This window comes from Dipodomys ordii, unplaced genomic scaffold, assembly GCF_000151885.1.
Source record: "Dipodomys ordii isolate 6190 unplaced genomic scaffold, Dord_2.0 Scaffold64, whole genome shotgun sequence".
Taxonomy (NCBI): Eukaryota; Metazoa; Chordata; class Mammalia; order Rodentia; family Heteromyidae; genus Dipodomys; species Dipodomys ordii.
The window spans coordinates 7,360,070-7,367,250 of NW_012267280.1; positions in this window are offsets into that span (position 1 = coordinate 7,360,070).

The window sequence follows — 7,181 nt, forward strand, 5'->3', positions numbered from 1 at the left end:
GCTTTCCATAAGTGGAAAACTGGTCAGATTAGAGGGTAATAGCAAATAAAAACATACCAAGTCTCCAGTTCCCAGCCCAAACTCAGACATGGCAGAGACGTGACATGTCCAGGAGAGGACTGAGAGCACACTGCTTAAATTAACTCCTTCCCCTTGGGAAGGCTTGGTTCCCACAAGTTGCTTGGGCATGTGAAGTCCTTCAGAGCTGGTGGCAACTATCCCAAAGTCATATCAGTACCAAAAATGGATAAGAAAATATTTAAGGGTAAAACATCCATCACATAATCTAAAGTTCTCCCTGAGCTGTATTTTCTTCTCTCAATATTAGATACAAACATAGACAGGTGTGTACTGGCTGCTAAGGAAATGTGACCCGGAGAAGAGCAGGTGTCCCCCATGGCTGCAGCCTCTGGGGGTGACAGCTGGCTTCCATGGTGATGGACAGTGCAGCCACAGGGCTGGGATGAGCCACTGTCGCAGGCTGGACCTTCAGAGGAATCTTAGCACAGGAAATTCCAGAGAAATTCAGATTCCTAAGGCCACTGGTGCCATGCCTGTGGCCAGAGGTTATTTTCCAACTTCTGCCTGTTCCCACGGAACGGCCGGCTTTGTCCAGCCACATGCTCGTGACCTAAGCACTAGCCAGTAAACCGTGGCCCAGCATTTCATGAGTGAGCCTCTCACTGCTCACATACGCTCCATCCCTGTGTTATTTCTATCCTCTGGTGTCTGTCTCTTCTCCTGCTGACGGCATCTGGGTGGGTGGTGAGACTGCTTCCTTCTGTGCACCATGGAGGGCTCCTGTGGGGAAGGCCGGCGCTGATCTGGCAGCCGGGGCTTGCTGGGAAGCGGAGGGAGGTCTACAGCTGCCACTGCTTCCCATCTACCCAGCTCCCACAGAGCAGGCACAGGGTGGGGGGGGGGGACATGGCTCCCTCCCGCAGTCCCAGCCCGAATGCCACATTCAGATCTTGGTGCTCCATGTGCCAGATGGTTGATGGCTGTCCTGACGCGTCCGGCCGGGTTACCTCAGCTTGTCAGACCACTTCTGAGGGTCCTTCCCGCAGTCCTTTCCATGCGGCAAAACTGAGGTGACAGTGGATACCCCACATATACTCTGTCCCTGTGCCCCCCCCTCCCCGGTGACAAGCCTTTGTTTCCTGAACTTTTCAAGAAGCTGCATGTGCAGAAGCAGAAGCCTCGGAGCCACACTGGAAGCCTCTGGGAAGAGCTCTATTTGGGGACACTTGCTCAGGAGCATCACCCTTGAGGACACAGCATGCCAGGGGACAGGGCCATGGTGGACAGGGGCTAGTGAAGCACCCAGGAGCCACTTGCTGAGGAAGAGGCTTGATGACAGCTGAGGACATGTGGGGCTAAAGACAACCCTTAAATAGCAGGTGGGCCCCGCCCCAGCAAGGAGTCACAGGGACCCCGGACACTTCCAGACAGCAAGAACTGCCTACCCGGAAACAGGACTTAGGTGGCATCTCAGAATGACAAAAACAAAACAAAAAAAATGGTGATAGAAAGGTCACTGTGGCCTAGACACACGTAGATCTGAGCACATGGGTCTTGAAATAAGTCAGAACACCACTGCAAGATAATCCCCTTGGGGGATCTATTATTTAAAACCACATAGACAAATGAACCTTTTTCAAGATAAATCAGCCAATTTGTACACAGGAAATCTATTTTGTCTTGTCTCCATAACATATATCTCATTGTTTATTCATAATTTGACTGTCACATCACTCCTCTGCCTAAACCCCTTAAAAATTCCCCATTTTAGCTAGGCACTGGTGGCTCAATCCTGTAATCCTAACTACTCAGAAGACTGAGATCTGAGGATCACAGCTCAAAGTCAGTCCAGGCAAGAAAGTCATGAGACTTCTATCTCCAATTAACCATCAGAAAATCAGAAGTGGAGCTGTGGCTCAAAGCGGTACAGAGCTAGCCTCAAGCAGAAGAGCTCAGGGACAGTGCCCAGGCCCTGAATTCAAGCCTTACAACTGATTAAAGAAAAAAAACTCCCACTTTACTCAGAGAAAAAGCCAAAGTCCTTTGAGAGAATGAAAAGATAAACCTCAGAAAGGACAAAGATATTTGCAAATGCATATCAAAGCAGACTTATATCCTAAATATACAAAGAACTCTTAAAACTCAATAAGATTGTTAATCATTTTATAAGATAAATTTTCATATACAAAGATTATACTTAATCTTAAATAAATAAAAACCTTACGTGTTCTATCAGGAATATTAAACTGGTGGGAAAACAATTAAAAACAACTCAATAAGAAAAATAACTCCAAAAGCCAGGAGGGCAGACACAGGGACTCACGCCTATAATTTTAGCCAGTTGGGAGGTAAATATGGGCACAGCAGTTGGAAGCCAGCCCAGGAGTAAGAATTTCCCAAGACACCATCTCTACCGATAGCCAGGCCTTCATGATGCACACCTGTCATCCCTAACTGCAGGAGACACACAAGGGCTGACACAGTAGCACACAGGGGTCACCTTGGTGGCGAAAGGAAGCACAGACAGAAAAATCACAGTCCAGGATACCCAGGTGTAAAATGAGATCCTATCACAAAAATAACCCAAACAAAAAGGAACTGATGGAATGGCTCAAGTAGTTAAGAGTTTATAAGCATGAGGCCCTTGAGTTCAAACCCCAGTACTGCCCCTCAACACACACACACACTAGAGAAGAAGAAGATCTGGAAAAACAACTCACTAAAAATGATGAATAGAGGCCAAGTGTATTAGTCAGCCTCCATGACCACACACAGTACCTGAGGTGAGCCAACTTCTATACAGGGGAAAGGTTTGCTCTGACCCATTGTCCCTGAGGTTTCAGGCCTTTGCTTTGGGGTCCATGTCCACGCCAACAAGCTGGGGGGATGGTGGGGCAGAAGAAGCTGCTGGCATGTGGCATAAGGAAGGACTGGGGGGGGGGGGCGCGCAACGGACAACCAACAGTCCCTGCCCCCTCCTGCTCTAGGCTAGCTGAGATCTGGACTTTAACACATGGCCCTTTGGGGACATTCCTCCAATCCATAGCAACCATTGCCCAACATTGCGCATATAAACATGCATGCTCCACATCATATACGTTGTCACTGGAGAAACTGCACAGAGTTCAGACACACGTTATCAGCATGATCAGAAACACTAACCACACCAGGAGCTGGAGAGCATGTGGAGAGAAAGGAACAGTGAGAGGAAGGCAAAACTTTGGTACTCCCAACTTTAGGAGGCAGTCGGGTTGTTTCTTAGGAGCGACACATTGTCTTAGCATACAATCCAGCAGTCACATACTGTGGTACTCGGCCAACGAGTTTAAGACTCACCAGTATGTGTGTCATAGGTGAATAGACATCATGTGACCGCGTTATCCAATGGCTAACAAGAAACCTAGCCAAACCATGAGCAGATGTGGAAAACCCTAGGTGCACGCTGAAAGACGCCATTGGGAAAATACCATATGCTGTGGACTACAAAGGACAAAATGATGTCACTGTGGAAAGCGAGTCTGTACAGTGCGCGTGTCTACAGTGGGCTGAGCACTGCCGTTCACCTGCTGGAGGCCACTGAGACCACAGGAGCCACATGCTCTTTCATTCACACTGGCTCTGCCGTTCCTGTGACTCTCAGATACCTCTGCCTCAGGACCTTCTCACAGCTCTTCCCTCTGTGGGAAACACTCTCCTCCCAAGCATCCTCATTGATCCTTCCTTTGCTTGTACCCAGCATCAGGCCTGTGTGCAAGTACGCAACTCCTCCGTTAAACTGCAGCATCGCCCTGGTGGCCAGGGCCTGGCTCTGGAGCCCCGCACTTGTTCACCTGCGAATGGCACTTAGAGCCTTCCCATGGTACCACACAGCATGCCCGTCACAGGCAAGAAGCTGCTCCATGTTCTATTTCAGTATGACATGTATAGGCCTTTCATATACTATTAGCTCAATGAATTAATCAATTAAGGATCTGTGCCTATGACACTCTAATTGGGTACCAAAAAGCACTGGATTGTAAGCTGCCAACAGCGAAGCTGATGCTGCTGTAGAATTTGAAAGCAGAGGGTGATGCACAATCATGGGAATCGGCCTGAGCAATGTGGCACTGGGTGAGGTGATTCTGCCATTGTGCCAACATCACTACAGTCGTTACGACGGTACTGGACAATATGACTTATGGAGTCACAGTCACAACAGCACAGGACTAGCTGCTCTAATAGAACTGAGTATTGAAGACAGGAAAGATCCAGAAACTAAGCCCTTGGAAATGTAGTCACTGTAGGTAAAATGACTGAGAAAGAAGAGAACCCTCTGGTTTTGCATGAGGCCCTAAGCGCCACCCTGTCTGGATGGGGAGACAGACGCTGACCTCTAGCTCTGCCTGGAGTCAGGTGCCCAGAACGTCGCAGACCACGCCCAGGGCAGCCCCGGGGGTCAGCCTTCTGTGTGCACTAGGACATAGGTGCAGACAGGGCTGCCAGGAGGAGATCTGATTACAGCTATCATCTCTATCTCAAAAGACAATCGCTGGCTCCATGCTAGATCCCCCCACCAGCTGGCCCTGCCCAGCTCCTGTTGTTGGCGCTTTGTGCAGCCACCCTTAAACCTGCATGCTTAATTGGGCTGTTTCACAAGAGGGCTGCAGCACTCATGTGCTTCTGACATTTCATGACTGGAGATAAGTCACAGACAGAGAGAGACAGAGAAGAGACAGATGAACAAGGGCAGCTGCTGGCACTGAATTATGCCCCTGCTCACAGTGCCCACTGTCTCTTGGTAGCTCCATGGCAGAGTTCACCCCTGACAACGTATCTGTCCTTGTTGTGTTGTCTCTCATTCACGGATACATCCACGGATGTCCAGACTCACTGATTGTGCCTTTTGTCATTCCGATTCAACTTCTGGGCCCATCAGGGAGCTGTACTTCCATGCCTATCCTTTAGGTCTCCAATTCCCATCAGACTTCTGTTTTTTTTTGGTGCCAGTCCTGGGGCTTAAACTCCATGTTTGTGCATTGTCCTTGAGCTCTTTTGCTCAAGGCTAGTGCTCTACCACTTCAGCTACAGCTCCACTTCTGGCTTTTTGTTTTAATAGTGTATTGAAGAATCTCATGACTTTTCTGCCTTTGAACCAGGATCCTCAGATCTCATCCTCCTGAGTAACTAGGATTACAGGCATGAGCCATCTGTCTCAGGCAACTGGCTTCTTTTTTATGTTCATTATTTCTTGGCTGAGATGGTCTGTGTTTCTTGTCTGCTGTTGCTTCTTGGAGCTTTCTCCCAATGGTCTCCCCTGTGCCCAGTTTTTTTTGCACCCCATCTGGTCTTTCTCTGGTGACCTCCATGATCAAGTAACACATGTCTTCCCCTGAAGCCATGTGCAAAGCACACATCAGAGGGCATACATACTGGAGTTCGGCTCTCAGTGTACGCTCTCTTTCCTGCTTCAGCCCACCCCAAAGAGGCCAGATGCATGATGACTGACCTGTGTCCCTCAGGGGCAGCCTGGGCACTGTGTGGCTGGGCTGATCATGTGGTGAGTCAGGGGCTGGAAGAGCCAAGCTGGCCAGCTCTGCGTGACACCCATGACCCTGAGGAGCCAAGCCAGCCAACACATGACAGTCGTGGCCTGGCTCCGTTTGCTTTTCCCACAGTCTCGGTTTGAAGAACAGGTTTTCCTAGTGCAGTGTCTGCTTCACATTTGGGAGGAGGGGCTCATGACACCCATCTCATTTGGGCCCATACCCTCCTAGCCCTGGTCCAGTCTTCCAAGAACTTTGGGGTGAGGGGCTCAATCCCTCCCATCCTGGACAATCCTTGTATCAACAGGCCCTCAGCAACGGCAGGCCTCTCCTTCTGGAAGAAACCTTCACGATGTACAAAAAATAATGCAACCAATCCTAAGGTGTCCTTCCATCCTCCCTCCCCGAGCACTTAGTACTGCTGACCACAGGGAGGAGACAAAGAGGCAGGTGGGACTCCCTCGGGACCCGAAGTGCCACGTAGGAAGGTGCAGTGGCTATGCCTGGATGGCGCAGATGCTCAGCGCTGCATCCTGGCTCTCCATGGGTCAGGGACATCAGGCATCAGCCCAGACCCCCACAGGTGACTAACTGCAGACAACACACACACACACACACACACACACACACAAACACACAAACACACACACACACACACACACACACACACTCACCTGAACTCCCGAGGGTCAACTGCAAGTCAGACACCAGCAAGAGCAATGGCCCTGCAGCAGGCACTACTCAGTCACAGGATGGGGTTGAAACTCAGCATTAGTGCACTTATAAGATGAAAATTAAAACCTCCATTTTCCAGCAATCATTGTCTAGGCTTGTGTCAGCACTCACTGGACTTAAAGCAACAGGTCATCCATCACCATGGAAAGAGATCCGATAGATTTCCTGCAAGTTACCAGCAGGGACTTGGTGTTCTAGAGTCTCCTCTAAGGCTCATGTCCTGTTAATCAAATCTGTTTTGTGTATGTATGTCAACCATGGGGCTTGAATTTAGTGCCTAGGTACTGTCCCTGAGCCCATTTGCTCAAAGCCAGTGCTCTACCATTTAGAGCCACAGTTCCACTTCCAGTTTTTTGTTGTTTTGCTGTTGTTGTTGTTGTTGAGTGGTTGATTGGAGATGAGAGTCTCACAAGGACTTTTCTGCCCTAGCTGGCTTCAAACTGCAATCCTCAGATCTCAACCTCTTGAGTAGCTAGGATTATAGGCATGAGCCACCAGTGTCCCAACTCATTAACCATATCTTTTTTTGGGGGGGGGTTCCGGTCGTGGGGCCTGAACACTGGGCCTGGGCGATGTCCCTCAGCTCTTTAGCTCAAGGCTAGCGCTCTACCACTTGAGTCACAGCACCACTTCCGGTTTTTTTTCTTTTTTGCTTATGTGGTACTGAGGAATTGAACCCAGGGCCTCAGGCATGCAAGGCAAGCGCTCTACCACTGAGCCAACTTCCCAGCCCTAACCATATCTTTAAGAGAGTTTCTGCAGCTATAAATTCATACACCCCAGATCTCAGAGCTTCAGCTGCTCTCGTTGGGTGGCCCCGTTCTCTCACACCATGCAACATTTCCGCTCCAGCCCATCCCTGCATGAGCACTGAGGGCTGGCTGAGGTCACCAGGTCACAGGT